The sequence below is a fragment of the Globicephala melas genome, chromosome 3 (genome assembly GCF_963455315.2).
Source record: "Globicephala melas chromosome 3, mGloMel1.2, whole genome shotgun sequence".
In the NCBI taxonomy this organism is placed as follows: domain Eukaryota; kingdom Metazoa; phylum Chordata; class Mammalia; order Artiodactyla; family Delphinidae; genus Globicephala; species Globicephala melas.
The window spans coordinates 133,393,691-133,411,874 of NC_083316.1; the positions used below are offsets into that span (position 1 = coordinate 133,393,691).

The 18,184-nt window shown below is 40.5% G+C and overlaps 1 long non-coding RNA gene across 1 annotated transcript in view; it reads left to right on the top strand.

Annotated features, from left to right (window-relative positions):
- LOC132597116 (uncharacterized) overlaps nt 1–18,184 on the top strand; it is a 136,219-nt gene that overhangs the window by 103,756 nt on the left and 14,279 nt on the right. The window contains exon 2 of the long non-coding RNA XR_009563501.1: nt 4,641–4,704. This is a non-coding gene — a long non-coding RNA (uncharacterized lncRNA). The remainder of the gene's footprint in view (nt 1–4,640; nt 4,705–18,184) is intronic.

Genomic DNA, 18,184 nt, shown 5'->3' on the forward strand with positions numbered 1-18,184 from the left:
GGGACATTTAATGTTATCATTTATATGACTGTTTTAAAATCTGTCATCTTGCTAGCTATTTTCTATTCTTTCCTTCAGTTCTTTGTTTTTTCCTCTCTTTTTAATGCCTTTTCTGTTAATTAAGTATCTTGTTATGTTTTCATTTTATCTCCTCTGTTGACTCATTTATAATATTACCTCTTAAAAATAATTTCAGTGGCTACCCGAGAGTTTAAAATATACATCTTTACTGGAGTCTCGCTTCAAATAAAATTTCATTTCATGCATTCTATAAGCATCTTATAAAAATATATTCCCTCAGTCATTTGTGTTTTACATGTGCTATAAATGCACAATGTATTCCTACTATTTTTACTCAAATAATTATCTTTTAGACCAATTAAAATTAATGAAAATGAATTCAATTTTACCTTCATTTTTTCCATTTCCAGCAATCATCATATCTTTGTGTAGGTCCAAGTTTCAATCTAATATCATACTTTTTCTATCTAAACAATATACTTATTCTTCTAGCTTTATTGTGGTATAATTGACGTTCAAAAATTGTATATATTTGAAATTTTACAAGGGGAAACATCAGCAAGATGGCAGACTAGAAGGTTCAGACCCTTGTCTCTTCCACGAAGACAACTAAAACGATGGATAACTACAAATTGACAAAAATAGCTCTGGGAGAGCTCAGGACTACAATGAAGAAGCAGCAGAAACCCTGGGGAGTATAATAACTGAGGATTTCAGCATAGATAAGCATTTTACGTGTATCACCCCAACCCACAATCTGGAGCAGCTTAGTGACAAGAGGGATACCCTCAGAGGGGTTTCATGCTATGGGAAAATGAGAACAGGAGGACCACAGAAATCCTTGACACCTTCATGGACATCTTCAGCCTTTGCTACTGAGGATTCCTGCCGTCCTCACTGATGCTGAACTCAACTGATGGAGCTACCTAGAGTCCCTGCCACTGCATCTCCTCCCTGGGGCTAGAGCTATTGCTGTGGTGAAACCCACCCTGAGGAGCCTAAGTTGCTGCTGCTCCCTGCTCTCCGTGATTGGGATATCACAGTGCCTTGCTATCTACTGAACTGGAGCTGCCACTAGGCTGTGCCCTACCTCCTGGATTCTAAGTCATGCTTTGACCCTCCATCACTGAGGCTACACAGCTGGTGCTCTGTATCTGCATTGTAGGTCCTGAGTTCCAGTTTTGACCTGCCTTCATCAGGGCTTTGCTGTTGCTGCTCAACACTCTGCCCACCTGAGACCTGAGTTGGGACCTTGACCTGCCAGCCCTGGACCCATACCATTGCTGTATCCAGCACCATGCCCCGCCAGGTCACCTTGATGAGCGCCAGAAACCCATACCCCAGTTCCATGGGTGATCTGCATATGCCTACACCTCAAACACTGGTGCCACTAACGCTTTCTGCCCCTGTGCCCCAGGCCCCAGATGCCATGGTAGATCCGTGTGCCCCTGAGCCCAGGACCCTGGCTCCACTGCCATTCACTTCATTTTTTAAAAAAATAAATTTATTTTATTTATTTATTTTTGGTGGCTTTGGGTCTTCATTGCTGTGCACGGGCGTTCTCTAGTCGTGGTGAGTGGGGGCTACTCTTTGTTGCGGAGCACGGGCTTTAGGTGCACAGGCTTCTGCAGTTGTGGCTCGCAGGCTCTAGAGCACAGGCTCAGTAGTTGTGGCACATGGGCTTACTTGCACTGCAGCATGTGGGATCTTCCCGGACCAGGGCTTGAACCCGTGTCCCCTGCATTGGCAGGTGGATTCTTAACCACTGCGCCACCAGGGAAGCCCCACTTCATTTATGAAGTTTATCTACAGCTCCCTCCCCTCCTCACTGCCCACACATATACACATACCTCATGCTTGGTTAAGATAATTTTCTGAGAGAGATGCTTAATCCAACCCCATCTATCAGTGCTAGGGTTTGCAGGCTCTCTCTCTCTCAGGATTTCTCTGCTTGAGTCTCACACAGGTGGCCTGATTTCTCCTAGATGTGAAGTAACTCCATTGTATTATCTCTTGCCACACCCTAAGAGGGAACCAAAGGTGCAAGTGTACTATTCTAGTGCCCTAAGACATAGAGACTTAGCCTTAGCATCAGGACCAGTTAATTGGGCCCTGAAACAACCCAGTTCAGGTCGGAGGCTGGAACACTTCTGCTCTGTGCTATTGTTTCTCTGTCTTTTAGAATCACAGAATCATAGTGTCTCAGGCTTGGAGGAAATCTTAAAGAACAAGCATGTAATAGTTCTCAACTTTCATTCTGTCACAGCAAAAGGAAGAGTAAATATAGACAAGGGTAAGACTCTCCCATTGATGTAGGTCAGTCAGGTTCATTCACTACGAAGATAATTTGGTTTGTGGGTATGTGCAATTCTTTTCTTTCAATTCTCTTAGCTATTCTATACCTGTCCAATAGTTTTTATTTCTTGTATTCGATAAACTGAATTAATTTATATGTTAAAAATTCAAACACAAATATTCTATATTTGTAGCAATAAATTACCTGTGATAAACACAATCACATAAGTGATTGTGGCCACAGCCATGTATCAGAAAGCCAAGTTGAAAACTTCTGTACCTAGTCTGAGTCTTCACCTGACTTTTGAGATCCCTTTACATTTCTGTCAAATAATTATTCATCCTATGCTTGCATACCTCCAGTGGCAGGGGAACTGACTTGCTTCTTCCTGAGGGAACTCCAATTATTAATAAGCTCAGTCTAGATGGAGCTGAAATCTCTCTCTCTGAAATTTTTCCCCATTGGTTTTATTGTATATTCTCAGGCCATGTAGGAAGTATCGGTGAACATGGCAGACCTTCAGCTCTTTCCTTGTGGTCTTGGCCAAACCTCTGATGGTACCACTGGACTTGGTGTAGTCTCTTTGGATTACAGGGAATTTAGCTTGATGATTAGGGCTGATTAGCATTCTTGAAGCAGAGATGAAAGAGAGCATTTTGAAGCATGTCCAACCAAGAGAAGCATGTGGAGCTAGTCCACTAGGAGAACCTAGAGATGAGGCAAACACAGAGAAGATGCCCTTTGCCTTCTCTAAACGTCACTGAATACCAGTCTCACCCAAAGGAGCAGTAGAGTCTAAGAAAGGAAATCCATCTCCATGGGAATGAATCCTGATCCACAGTATGAGGGCAAGTAGAATTATTTTCTGGACACAGCAAGAGTTTATAGATGGAATAAGTATTCAAGAATCTGGATTTCAGAAAGAGAATGCCTGGGTTTGAATCCAAGCTCTCCCATGCCATTTTGGACGGATTCTTTAATCTCTCTAAACATTAGCTTCTTCATCTGCATATTGGGGATAATAATAGCACTATGTCATAGGGTTATTATGGGAATTAAATGTGATAAGTTATGTAAAGGATGACTAAGAGCATCACTAAGAGCATTATTATTTATTCTTAAAAATTTACATTCAAGTTAAAAGTAAAAATTTCAGGGTTAAGGTAGTTCACTTATCTTTCAAAATTTTGACTCATTAAATGACCTCCACCTTCTCTTTTCGTTCTCCTCTTGTGTTTAGAAGCAAAAGAGCTTTGCCAATCTCATCTGGGCAGCTCTTTTCAAAGACTGTTGATAAGTATGGAAATACTGCATTTAAACCTATGAGCTTAATGATAAGTACCATCATGAGACTGCTGGTTGTACCTTTCTCTCTATGGGGATTCAGATGTATGCGACATTTCTTCTCTGCTACATACACCATCTCCAAAATATCTTGATTCAACTACTTGGATTAGGGATTCTGTGCAGACATAGCCAACATTGTTGCTGGAGGAAAAAGAGGCCCAAGTGAGATTAATCACAGCCTGGGAATAAAAGAAGAATAAAGGGAAGAAACAATTGTACTCTTTATGAAGAGCATTGAAACCAACATTTGAGCCACCTACAATAAGTACATGTTCCAATAAAATACATGTTCCATGATAGTGTCTTTCAAATTTTAACTGATAGACCAAAAATGGTGTCTTATTGCTTGATTTAACTGAAATTGAGCATTTTGTCATATATTTATAAGCCAAAGTATTTCTTTTATGGTGAACTTTTTATTCATGTCTTCTGCCCATTTTTATTGGGTTGTGTATGTCTTATTTATAATAGGTTTTATTGTTATTCTTGTGTTGTTTATTAACCTTATTCTTGGTTTGTAAAAAAAAACTCTTTACATGTCAGGAAAATGATCCCTTTTACCTGAAGAAAGTTTTGTATTTTATATAGTTGAAATAATGACATGACAGTATCTAAAATATAAATCAGGGAAGTATCAATATGTCTAAGTTCTGGAAAATGTGTGTGTGTGTGTGTGTGTGTGTGTGTGTGTGTTCGTTTTATGTACTCTATTTGCAATATGAGCATACACTATCCCCAGATCATTATTTTTTCCTAATTAAAAGAAAGCAGAGAACATAAGTTCAATTTTTATTACTGCTTCTTTTAAAAAAGCATCTCTTTCGTATAGACTTAACAAAGATGCTTGATACATGTGTACCACTTTTGTTCTCTAAGAGTTTTATTTATACATTTTAGTCTTAAATACATGTCAAGATTAGGTAAGAATTTAGTTTAAGAATACCACAGTTTTTATTTTCTCTGTTTTTTCTTTTAGGTAGAGTGTTGAGCAACAATCGTATTTTGCTTAAGGAAGCTCACTGCATACAGTTGTTCCCAAGGTACTGTGTTATGCCCTTATACTGTTTGGATATATCTGAGTGTAATTTCTTGTTTCTCTTATTTCTCCCAATAATGTCTAGCACTGTTTTAAACTTGGGGTGTTCAATAATGCTTGGTAACTAGTTAACTAGTAACAAGCCAATTGGTGTACTATTAATATTCATCATAGCAGCAATAGTAGTGGAAGTAGTCTTTAGAGTTGTTGTTTTTAACATTTCTTCTGTGGGATATAAGAAAAGAGGAAGATATGGTCAGTTTCATCATCTGGAAAATATTACTGGAAACAATAATGGTATTTTTCCCTATGAGATTTTTTTAAGTTTGAAAGAATTAATACATGTAAAGCACATGGACTCATGCCTAATATGTAACAACCTCTCCACAAAAATTAGCTTTTATTATCATCCACCAATAGTAAATCCTAATTCAAGAAAAAACATTTCCACTCAAATTTCCTTGAGCCACTGAGGCATATTAATAACTCTTCTTTTTCTGGAGGCAGTTCTGCTCCCAGATGTGAGTGTTAGGACTTGAGAGAAGCCCACAGAAGTTAGATGTTTGCATCAGGGTCAAATTTGTCCATGAAAAGGGTATTCTTTCTCCATTCCCAGTAAAACATAGAGTGCTCAGCAGTGCTTAAATCACTCCCTAAATCTGCTAAATTAAGTCCTTTTCTAGGAAAATTACCCAAGAGGAGGGAGGGAAACAACTGCAAGTCATCCAGTATTGTGTGCATACTGAGGACTTTAATTATATAGAGTTTGATCCTGTGCTTGACCAAGAAAGAAATGTGGTTCTTACTAATGAGTTGAGCACATAGGCATTTGGAAATGTTCATTGTCAACAGTGCTTCCAGGAAGAGCTTCCCCTCCATTGTCGTCGTTCATTATTGGATTATATGATTTTCATTTTTTCCATCCCCAGACTTACCACTTTAAATGCTCCATCCTTTGCAATCAGATACAATTCTTAAGCTTCATTTAGAAGCAACAGTATTGGTGTTCTATGGAATGGAAAAAGAAAAGGAAGGAAAAAAAAAAAAGATGAGATCTGATATACCAGAACACATCTTAAGAAATGAGAAGGTAAACCTGTCCCTGGAAACCCACACACTCCAGTAAAGGGCCTAGTGTGGGTTCACAGGGGGCTGGGGTTTTACAGGCAGATTTCTGGAAAATAGGGTTTTGTTGGGGAGCCATAGAGCCATGGGCCTGTTGCAAAAAATATTGTGGGGCCCTGTCTATGTAACAGCCACTAAAACACTTCCAAAGGTAACAAATGCTAGAAATAATATAAACAAATATAGCCAACTTCCCTGGGTTGGGAGCGAGCTTTGGAAATGTGAAGTGGTATAGGAGTAAGCCTCTGGATATACGAAAAAAAAAATCATTTTCCTCTGTAAAGCCTGGTTTGCTACATTTACCGCTTGGTTCCCATCTCTGGCCATGTAGACAGGTGAGCACTTGGTCAGGAGTCCAAAGAACTCCTTACAACACCACAACCTCATCTACCATCTCTATGAATCCATATCCTTGAGGCTTCTCTTATGACGGTCTGAGTCTGTTATCCTATGGAATGGAAAAAGAAAAGGAAGGAAAAACTAGAGATGTGATCTAATTTACCAGAACACACCTTAAGAAATGAGAAGAAGGTAAACCTGTCCCTGGGAACCCACACACTCCAGTATAGGACAGGTGCAGGGACTGAGATCATAGGGTTAAATGTAAGCAGATCCTTTCTAAGCAAGTTAGGCTGTTTTGATGAATACATTTTTGTGTGAAGTCGTGGGCTTTTTGACCACAAAATCATTAATCTTATTGCTCTTCCAGCTGCCTCCACCTCCCACACGCCCCCATTTCCCATGAATTTTTAGAGTGTTTTAAAATCAGCCTGAGACAAACTGACATGGAAGTATAAAATATAAGATTATTAGACTACATCTTGCATCTTAGGATTTTAGAGTTTCTTAGGCACTCAGGGAATTTCTTTTTCAGTTTCCTTGTTTTAGGAAAGAGCAGCAAAATGATTTCTACTTGAAGATCAGATACTGCCACTGTCCCACCCATAATCCCCAGGCACTACAGTTCCAGTGCAGTTGGCGTGACTGCCAAACTGGCATCTGCATCTCTTTGCCTGAGGGCTTTCACTGGCCTTTGAAGCCCACTCTGCCCACACATATGGCAGGCCAGAAATGCCTGGGGAATAACTGCCCTATACTCCAGCATCCTTTTGCCAGTGATAGACGAATTCATATATAAGTACCCCAGTTTCCTCCCCATCAGTTCCCACCTTTGCCTGTTAAACAATTCTGAGGCATATGTTCTACACTGGATCCCAGATAGTGGGATCCCAAGTTCCCAACAGTGGTAAGTTTGATAGTTACTACCTCTAATATATTCATATGTATATATAATTAGAATATATATAAATTGTAGTATAATAGTTCCCCCTATACTGGCATCCTTCCCTTCCCTGACTTAACTTCCCTATTACTCTACCTGCGTTCCCTAGATTACCTTCCAAATATCTGTCATTCGAGCACAAATCCTAATCTCAGGTTCTACTTCTGGGGGATTTCAAAGATACCTCTGCACCTTACACATACTTCTACAGTTTTTTCCTAGCACAAGGTTTCCTAATGACTTGCTTTTGTATCTGCAGCTCTTACCTGTTTATAGATTTGTTGATCTTTGTCAGTAGCTTTGCATCTCTGCTTTCTCAGGCTTTAACGCAGTTCTAGCATGTAGTAAGATGTGGTACATCTTTGTGGCAATGAATTAAATTGAATTTTCAAGACTTCCTTACTGGTTACTCCATAACTTGAAGGAAGTACCAAGGGCTCTTGACTCCTGTGGTTCTCTTCATGCAACAGCATCATCCATGCCTTCTGTGGTGGACCTTTACTGCTTGTGACCACCCAGCATGCATTCCACCCTAGACAATTTCAGTCCCTGTGGCTAGGGTGGGCCTTCCGATCCATGTAGTCCTTCCCTCTGACCCTAGTCATTTGTTCAGGGATCCAAACTGTTGCAACTGTTAGAAAAGAGAAGCCTGTTCTTTCCCTCTCTTTCCTTCCTTCCTTCCTTCCTTCTTTCCTTCCTTCTTTCCTTCCTTCCTTCCTTCCTTCCTTCCTTCCTTCCTTCCTTCCTTCCTCTATTTCTTTATTTCCTTCTTTTATTTATTCATTCATTATTACTAGAGTTACTGAGCTTATAAGAATGTAAGCCTAGAGCTTATTAGTGAACTGCTTACTACCAAAAGAGGAGCACCTGCTTAAAGAAAAACCAATAGAATAAAAGGCAGAATGAGTGTTGAGGTGGGGGGCAGGGGGGAGAAAAAGAGGAGAGAGAGATTGAATCGTAAAGACAGTGTTTTAGTTCTTGTATACAACTGTGCCTAAAGACCTTGAACTTTTCAACTATGTAAGTCAACATATTACCATTTTTGCTTAAGTCAGTTGAGTTTTTTAGAGTCAAATACAAACTTCAGTTAAATTACCCACTTTGCACCAGACCCTGGCGAGGTAGGAGAGATTCAGAGATACACGTACTTTCACTGTCCATGGAGAATTTGCATTATGAATGGGTGATTTGAGGAGTGATATTACAGCACTATGCTCTTATTTTTTTTAACTTTTTATTTTATATTGGAGTATTGTTGATCAACAATGTTGTGTTAGTTTCAGGTGTACAGCAAAGTGATTCAGTTATACATATACACGTGTCAATTCTTTTCCCATTGAGGTTGTTACGTAATATTGAACAGAGTTCCCTGTGCTATATAGTAGGTCCTTGTGGGTTATCCCTTTTAAATACAACAGTGTGTACATGTCAATCCCATAGTCCGTAACTATCCGTCCCCTCCACCCTTCTCCCCGGTAACAGTAAGTTCGTTCCGTAATTCTGTGAGAATTTTCCTTTTTCTGGAGCAACCATGTTTCTTCTTCTCTTCGCTTTCACAAGAGACAAAGAAGCTGGTTTATTTTCTTTTCAATTTCCCCAGTCACGCACAACTCCTTCCTAGTACTTTTTTTTTTAAGCGGGGCAGCATATCCTCGTTTGTTCCATATGATGGATGTCCCCATTGCTTATTAACCTCCAAAATAGGCAGCTCCCACCATTAAGGGCTTATGATCTGTATGAGACAACATAAAAACAAGACACATTCTCCCCCATGCACATTTCAAATGAAATGTAACAGAAGAGAAATAAATAAAAATGGAAGAAAATGCCTTAAATGGTTTATGTTGGAAAATGTTATATGGGCAATAATGGTACTTATATGGGCTTTGGTCAGAGACTTTGATAATGAAGGTTAAAAGAGGGAATGTTACAAAAAATGTTCACTGTTCATAAAAATAAATCTCTGGTATGAACCAGAATGAAATAAACAGAGTTGCAGGCGCCGAGAACAGCTGGGGTGACCTCAGTCTCAGGTTGGTAATAGCCAGACTCACTGGAACCACACACTCTCACCTCAGCAGGATTCAGTTAGCTCTCCATCACAGGGACACTGAGTTCCATGGGCCTTGGAGGTGGCTCTTCTGTCTCACTGAAAGATAAAGGCCTCGTTGTCTCTGGCATTCTTTATCCTTAGGTTCTGGCAGGGTTTCCAGCGACCCCGCCTTTCTAGGTTAAGTATCAGTCCAGAAGTTTCAAATGCAAATGCCCAGCAGCAGGTTGTAAATGAGTGAAATGGACTCGGAGGGGATAGTGGCAAATTGGAGAAAACATGCCCTGTTTGAAAAGGTGACCACCACTCAGCTCCAGCTGACAGTAGGAATGCCAGCTTGGTGGGGTCAGACCTTTGCTTTTTCAAGAGTAAGCTGGAAATCTGAATTTTCTGATTTTTAAATGTTCATAAGTTATTTCTGTTATAATATGTGAACACATTTGTGCGTTTATATATATTAATATATATCTATATAGATATTTATGGGGGTAGGAGAAGAATGCGTGTCTATGGGACAGAATTCGCTTAGCAGCAGCCAGTTTGGAATCTGTCGCTAAGTGAATGCTGAGATTGTAAGTATCATTGTTTGGTTTCATTGATTATTGCTGTCAAGTTGTCAGATAAAGGTCCTCCATAGTGTACGGTCCTGGAGGTAAGAGCTTATACCGTATTTGAAACAGCCATTCATTAGCGTGTACTATGTGCTGCGCATTTTGCTATGAACTTTACATGGATTATTTCATTATAGTCTCCTTACCTTCCTAAAAGAGAAGCACTAATGTTGGCCCATTTATAGTAGGGGAAACTGAGGTTCCCAGAAATGAAGTATTTGACCACAGTTATTGTGTAGGACACCCTTTGTACAGCACCTCACATCGTCTTGGCCTTGCTGCTGATTCCAGCCAAGGCTACCACTCCACTCCATGTGCTTCTCCCTGGCTTCCTTTGGTTGCGTTAAGATGTTAACACATCATGGGGCAACCCTCTGCCTATAGGGCAGGAGCTGATGGATAAAGGCTTTTGTCCCTGGCTGACAGTTCAGACACATATTCCATAAGACTCCTCAGAAGGCCTTGTGTGAAGTAACCAGTTGCCTGTAGCAGTTAACACTTTCTTGTGTTGGTTTGTCCTCTTGTCCCTGTTCACCTCCCTGCCCCTCATTTAGGGGATCACATTCCCCCAATAAACTACCTACACATACCACGTCTTCATCTCAGGCTTTGCCGTCCGGCAACTCAAGCGAAGGTAGTGAGCGGTGAGGCTGGAATTTAAATCTAAGTTTGGCTTGTCCCCAGGTGAATACTTGATCATACCAGTCACTGAAGTCTTTATGTGATTCCTTTGCTAGGTTCTTTCAAGTCTGATTGGTCATGAGATAAAGCTTTGGAGCAGTCAAGGCTCTGAAAGGATCCTTGATCAACAAGAAGGGAGGATAGTGATGTAGGGTAGTTGGTACACAGAAATCAAATGGAGAAGAGAAAGGGCAGAATTTCAGTTCATAATGTAGTTTTATTTGTGGCACCTCTTATGTGTTTGGCACTGTGCCAACCACTAAGGAAGGCCCATGGAACTATGGAAATGAAGACTATGGTGATAAAGACCTACTTCCAAAGATTTTCAGTGACTTTAGGCAAGGATGTCAATTTTAAATGCCTGCAGGGGCAGGTAAGACCCTGAAGTTAAACTAGCCAGGTTTTTGTTTGCATATACATCAAACACAAATGCATTTTCTTCACTCCTACACAGAATTAGGCTTTAGGTTTTCCCCCATTTTTCTTCCAGTACATGGCTACCCCAGCTTGCTCTTTTTCCCACTTTAGATAGAGATGTAGGTACAAAAAATATTTTGTTTTAATTAATTAATTAAAAATTGAGATATAATTGACATATAACATTGTTTAAGGTGAACAACATGTTTGTTTGATACACTTATGTACTGCAACATGATTATAATAGTGTTAGCTTTAGCTAACACTTCTGTCCCATCACATAATTATCATTTATTTTTGTCGTGAGAACAATTAAGACCTAGTGTCTTAGTAACTTTGAAGTTTATAATACAGTATTGTTGACTGTAACCACTATGCTGTGCATTAGATCTCCAGAACTCGTTTATCTGCCAGTTTCAAGTTTGTGCCCTTTTACACCATCTCCCCATTTACCCTACCCCCACCCAGCTCCCAGTAACCACCATACTACTCTCTATTTTTACTAGTTCAGCTTTTTAAACTTGCAAATATGAGTGATATCATACAGTATTTGTCTTTCTCTGTCTGACTTATCTCACGTAGCTTTATACTCTCAAGGTCCATCCATATTGTTGGAAATGGCAGGATTTTCTTCTTCCTCATGGCTTTATAATATTCCATTATATATGTATACCACATCTTCTTTATCCATTTATCTGTTGACACTTAGATTGTTTCCATATCTTGTCTATTATAAATAATGCTGTAACGAACATGGATGTGGATCTTTGAGATACTGAGTTCAGTTCCTTCCACCCAGGAGTGGAATTGCTGGATCATCTGGTAGTTACATTTTTATTTTTTTGAGGAACTGCCATCCTCTTTTCTACAACGGCTGTTCTAGTTTACATTCCCATCAGAAGTGTTCCCTTTTCTCCACATTCTTGCCAACATTTGTTATCTCTTGTCTTTTAGATGATAGGCATTCTGACAGGTGTGAGGTCCTACCTCATTTTGGTTTTGATTTGTATTTTCCTGATGATTAGTGATGTTGAGCACCTTTGTATGTCCCTATTGGCCATTTGTATGTCTTCTATGGTAAAATGTCTTTTCAGGTCCTTTGCCCATTTTAAATTGTATTATTTCCTTTTTTTACTCTTGAGTTGTGTGAGTTCTTTATATATTTTGGATGTTAACCCCTTATCAGAGATATGGTTTGTGAATATTTTCTCCTGTTCCATAGGCTGCCTTTTCAGTGTATTGATTGTTTCCTTTGCTATGCAGAAGCCCTTTAGTTTAATGTAGTCCTACTTATTTCTGTTAGCTTTTGTTGCCTTTGCTATTGGTGTCTTAGGCAAGAAATCATTGACAAAACCAATGTCAAGGATGTTTTCCCCTATGTTTTCTTCTTGGAGTTTTACGGTTTCAGGTTTTACATTTAGGTCTTTGATCCACTTTGAGTTAATTTTTGTCAGTAGTGTAAGATAGCAGTCTAGTTTCATGTTTTTGCCTGTGGGTATCCAGTTTTCCCAACACGGTTTATTGAAAAGACTGTCCTTTCTCCACTGCATGTTCTTGGCACACGTGTCAATAATTAGTTGACCATATATGCATGGTTTTATGTCTGGGGTCTACATTGTGTTCCACTGGTCTATGTGCCTGTGCATTCCTTACAACTCTAAGGAAAACGGCCACTTAAGGTTAATGACAAATGGCAACCAATCCTGTCTTCCTGTCAAGGGAACAGGATGGAGTCTGGGAACTGGGGAGGCTGACCCCTCTATGAGCTACGAATCAGCTCCAGCTGGCTGTCACTGTGCAGGAATGTAAGTCCCCTTATGCCAAATCGCCTACTTGTTCAAGAGTAATCAGAAACCCAGAAATGTTTGTGAAATCTCCAGATTTTTAAATGTTAACAGTGATTTCAAATTTCTTAAAAACAGTGGGCAAGTCAACCCTGATAGAGCAAACAGAACACATCTGCAGGTTGCATTTTACACACAGGCCATCAGTTTGCTCTCTGTGTTGTAGGCTGAGCCCTCTTTTTCCTCCAAAGTCCTTGAGCTGCGCCATATTTTCCTGGGAGAGGCGCAAGACTGGGAAAAGTGGCACAGGACAGGGGCCGCCATTGAATTTGTCTCTTAGGATTCTCTTCACTTTGTGTTTCTACGGGAAGTAGGTTGAGACTTGTTTATCTATTTGTGTGTGTATGTGGGCACGTGCAGTTGCTAAGGGTTCAGAAATAGACCTAATTTAAGAAAAACACACAAATATGTATGTTGCTTTTCTTCAGAAATAATGACAAGCCAAGAAAAAACAAATTATCCAAATAGGTGGCTTTTGCTGGTGGATGGCAGTATTTGAACATGGTAGGTAGACTGTTAAAAAAAAAAAAAAAGAGAGAGAGAGAGAGAGGAGTCTTGAATCAGGAAGAAGGGAGTGTAGGACTTTGATTTCTTTCTTTGTGTAAAATTATCGTGTCCCCTGACCAGATTTCTATTGGCCTTGATGGTTACTTGGCTATTTTAGTAGTTCATTGTCTCAGCCTTTAGTAAGAACCCCTCCTAAATGGGACTCACTATGTCATAACTGTATAAAATATTCATTAAGATGGTGCTTTTAATGGATTTGTTTGGAATGCACTTGAGTGGAGGGAGCCGTCGCTGATTTGTGGAGCGGCAGGACTGTTTCAGGGTTGTGTCTGCCCCAAGCGCTGCCTTGTTCGACAGGGTCCTGTACCTGCCCTCTTTGCCTGCAGGCTCCAATCCGAGAGGAGACAGACCATACTGATGACGTTTTTCAAGACTAGAAATTGTATTCCTTTTGTATAAGTGTGTTCCAACTTGGTGTCTTTCATATTGTGTTCAATGGAGGTGTGCTACAGCTTGTCTGAATTATACTTGCCACATACAATTCATCGCCTAGTGTGTGAAGACTTGAACTCCAGAATTAGACAAAATTAGCTTTGAATCCTGACTGTTTTCTACTAGTTGTGTGACCCTCAGGCAGATTTCTTAGTATCTCTGAGCTTCAGCTTCCTCATCTTTTTAATCTAGAACAGAGCTAGTGTTTACTTCATACAGTATTTGAAAATTGAATGAGGATAGTTTGCAAAGTACATAGCCTAGTGCCTAGGACATATTAGAAACTTAAAAACATTAGCCATTCTTCTCTAAGTAGTACACACATCCAACTGCTACAACATATCTGGGGCCACTGGAGGTTTGTATAGAGCTTTCTGCTAGACATATGCCCTTTGGTTCTTTTCTCACACCATCCTTGACAATAGAGCAGGGATAACTGAGCCCCCCTGAAGCAAATGGAACAGTTGTGGACCAGAGAGGTTAAGGGACATGATCAAGATTGCTCTGCAAATTAGTGATAAACCAGACTTGGGAATATAATTGAATATTTTGACTCCTTTCTCAGCATTAAGTGCAATCCTTTTTAAAAATCAGATTAGGACCTTTTCTTTTCTCTTTATTTTTTGTAACCAGAGTACATCTGAATCTGAAATCATGCCATCATGACCTCTACTATTTAATTTCTTTGTGCACCTCTGTACTTTTTAGTTCTGAGTAGTCACCTTCTTTCCAACCTTTTGAAATATGGTGACATGAAATAAAAAGTAACAAAGAGCCCTCCCTATCTTAACGCTACCAACCTCAAAACCTGGAGTGCCTAGGCCCAGCCCCAGAGCCCAGCAAGGATGCTCTCATTTTGTCCCACCCCATTTCATTCCCTCCTGGCTCTGAACACTGTGTATCTGTTAGAGGGACCTGTAATCCATTTGGGGAATGACCTCGGACAAATTACTTCACTTTTTGGGTCACTTTTTCTCTATCCTTAAAGTGGAAAAGATGATTAATTTCTTAATAAGGGAATAATAGTTCCCCATAAAGGTATGGAAGGCATTTGACAATGATCAGCTTTGCCTGTTGCCTTCTGGGACTGGGTGGGACTAGCGTTTTATTTTTATAATCTTCAAATTGAAGTCACAAATAATTTTCATAAGATTGCCGGAATAATGAAACAGCTGTTTCTCAGGGCAGGGGCCAGTGAAGTGGCAGGGATGGAGCAAGCACGTGGGAATGAGCCAGAGGCTGCCTCTGATAGACTATTCCTTGGCGTCTCAGTCCTGGGAGGGAAAAGAGGCTCATCAAGATCCTGATTAAGCAGGGATTGCCAACGGCACTCTTTGTATCCAGGCAAACAAGAGCTACCCCTCCCTTCTCCCTTTTACTCTTAAAACAAAAATCTATCAAGATTTAATCACATTGCTTTATCTCCAGGACCTAACCTCTGAGTGTTCCTGAGAACATTTTGCTTTGTCTCCAGGCGCTCCAACACATGGCTCGATGGGAGTGTGGTCCCTTCAGGGTTTTTACTTGAGTGGAAGAAGCAAAGATTGCTTTTTGTTCCCCTTTGACTCTTTTCTGAATTAACATGAAATTGAAGATGACTGTAGTTAGGGGGAAAGAGAGACAGACCCAGCGAAGCAGAGAGACAGAGCGAGACAGAGAGAGAGAAAGAGAACAATGAGAAGGGAAGCCAGGGAAGGAGGCTTGGAAAGCCAGTTCACAGAGTGTGTCTTGGAACCCGAGGGAAGCTCTGTGTTCATCAAACTGATAGTTTCCTTCCAGTCCATCAGCAAAATGAAAACGCCTCACCCAGCCACATTTAAACCCTCTCATCTAGGTCTCTGAGACCCTTCTCTGGGGAGTGCTCTTAGGAGTGTGAATTCCTCCAAGCTGATGATCTCAGTGTAAGTGCAGATGCTACCACCCACCTGCCTTTGGTCCTTCTTCCGTTGTAACTGTCCTTTCTGGGCACTAGGGCCAAACTGATGCCAGCACAACGGTGACTGCATATGAAATGTGTAATTGAGAAACAACATGGACACTAATGTCTCAGTATTAATTAATGGAATTTGATGTTTGTGACTGTCATATCCAGCAGCCACTTTTTTCAGAAAATTAATTAAACCATGGGTAGGGGTTTGAAAGCTCCCTATACAAGGCTAAGGGCTGATTGGGAACCTTTGGGATTGGGGAAGGGAGCTACATCTTTGGTTTAAGTTGTGTGTGAACTTTGTCTAAAACCGCAGACGTAGATTCCAGTGGTGAGAGAATGGGGAAGCATGTGGGGAAGGGGTCTTTGCCTCCTTTCACCCTTAATTCCTCTTCGCCTTTGCCATTAGATTATTCCTTCCCACATCCTCCCACTGCTATCCCTGCTCTGTGCAGGGGAAATCCACCCATTTGCCTAGTAAGATGATGTGCAGAATAAACAGTGACAAAAGAACTCCATGAGAACAATTTTGATGGGGCTTGCTCGGATGCGGTCACCAGATGGCTTGTGTTAGAAAGGCCTGAATTTCCATATACTGTCCTTCTAAAATGTCCCTCAGTTGCATTCTTGGACCCTGCTTTCTTTTCTTCTTCCTTCCTCCATCTCTTTTCTTTACTATTCCTTTTTTCCTGGTTGAACAGAAGTCATATTCATTTCAAATTTTTTGAATAACACTTTTCTGATTAGGAATTGAAATGATATATATTCTCATAAGAGAATCGATTGACAAATGGGAAAGTGTGAAAAGAATACGAATTGAGAAATAATAATATTGGAGCGTTAGTGGTGACAAGCTCTGTACTAGGTATTTTACATAAATGAGATCATATATTCTTTTAACAACCATGTGAGAAAGGTACTGTTATTTTCTGTGTTTTATAGATGAGAAAACTGAAACAGAGAGGTTACCTAACTTCCCCAAAGTCACATAGCTAGTAAACAGTAGTATAGACTTTGAATCCAGGTGGTCTGACTTCAGAGTCTACTTTCTTATCCATTGTGCTCTGTCTTGCACTGTGCTGTGTCAGCTTCACATCAAGAAAGACAGCTCCAGCTGGGGAGACCTCCAGTCACTCAGATTAGTTCTCCTGTGGAACATCTAGTCTGAGGAACTCACCACCCTCCATACTGAGGCTCTGTGCTCCACAGGCTTAGAAGCCTGTGTTTGTTTTTTTTTTGTTTTTTTTTTTTGTGGTATACGGGTCTCTCACTGTTGTGGCCTCTCCCGTTGCGGAGCACAGGCTCCGGACGCGCAGGCTCAGTGGCCATGGCTCACGGGCCCAGCCGCTCTGTGGCATGTGGGATCCTCCCGGACCGGGGCACGAACCCGGATCCCCTGCATCAGCAGGCGGACTCTCAACCACTGCGCCACCAGGGAGGCCCTAGAAGCCTGTTTTTTACAGGGATGAATTAACATTAACTGGTTCTCAGAAACAGCTGTGGTACCAAGAGTATTACGCTTGTTAACTTACAAAGAGCAAGATCACAATCTAGAAGGACTTACATCTACCTATCAGTACATCCTCATCCTGCAGCAGAACTGCATGGGAAGCTAACCAACAACTGTTGTCTTGCACTGGGTGCCTCGAATCAGTGCATGGGAGTCATTCAGCTGAGTGATCTTTCCAGAATCCCCATTCTCCTCTTCCCCTACCTCCCTCATTACAAGAGTAATGGAAACCCTAATGCACCAATGCATGAAGCCAGGGCCATCTCTCCCCTTTATCTCATGACTGACCACTCTCAATTCCGGTAACACATTGTTTCTGTAGACTTGTTTCTTCGATCAGTCAGGCTACAGTCAAGTCTTGTTGGTCTGGGAGTCATTCTGTCCTCTGAAGTTGGCATATCTCTGCCCATGTCTGCTAACTGCTAATTTAAAGCTCAAGTCTCAGAGGGCAATTTTTAAAAATTTTATGCAAGTTTATTTTATGTATCACAAAATTTTAATGATAAAATTACACCCTTTAACAATGTATATTTCAGTGATTTTTAGGAAGTTTACCAGGTTGTGCAGCCACCCTCCTAACACTTTCATCACCCCAATAAGATCCATCATGCCCATTAACAGTTAATCTCTGTTGCCATCCTGGTTTCATAGAAATAAAATCCTGCAGTATGAGGTCTTTGTGTCTGGCTTCTTTCAGTTACCATAATGTTTTGGAGATTGATCCATATTGCAGTGTGTATCATTATGCATTCCTTTTTATTAGTGAATAGTGTTTCATTGTATGGGTATGTCATTTTATTTATCTATTCATCTGCTGATGAACATTTGAATTGTTTCCATTTTTTAGCTCTTATGAATAATGCTGCTGTGAACATTCACGTGCAAGTCTTCGTGTGGTCATACGTTTTCATTTCTCTTGGGTAGATATCAATGAGTGGAATTGCTGGGTCATACGGTAGATATACATTTAACTTTTTGAGAAACATCCAAAATATTTTCCCAAGTGGCTCCATCAAATGGCCGTTTTACTGTCCTAAT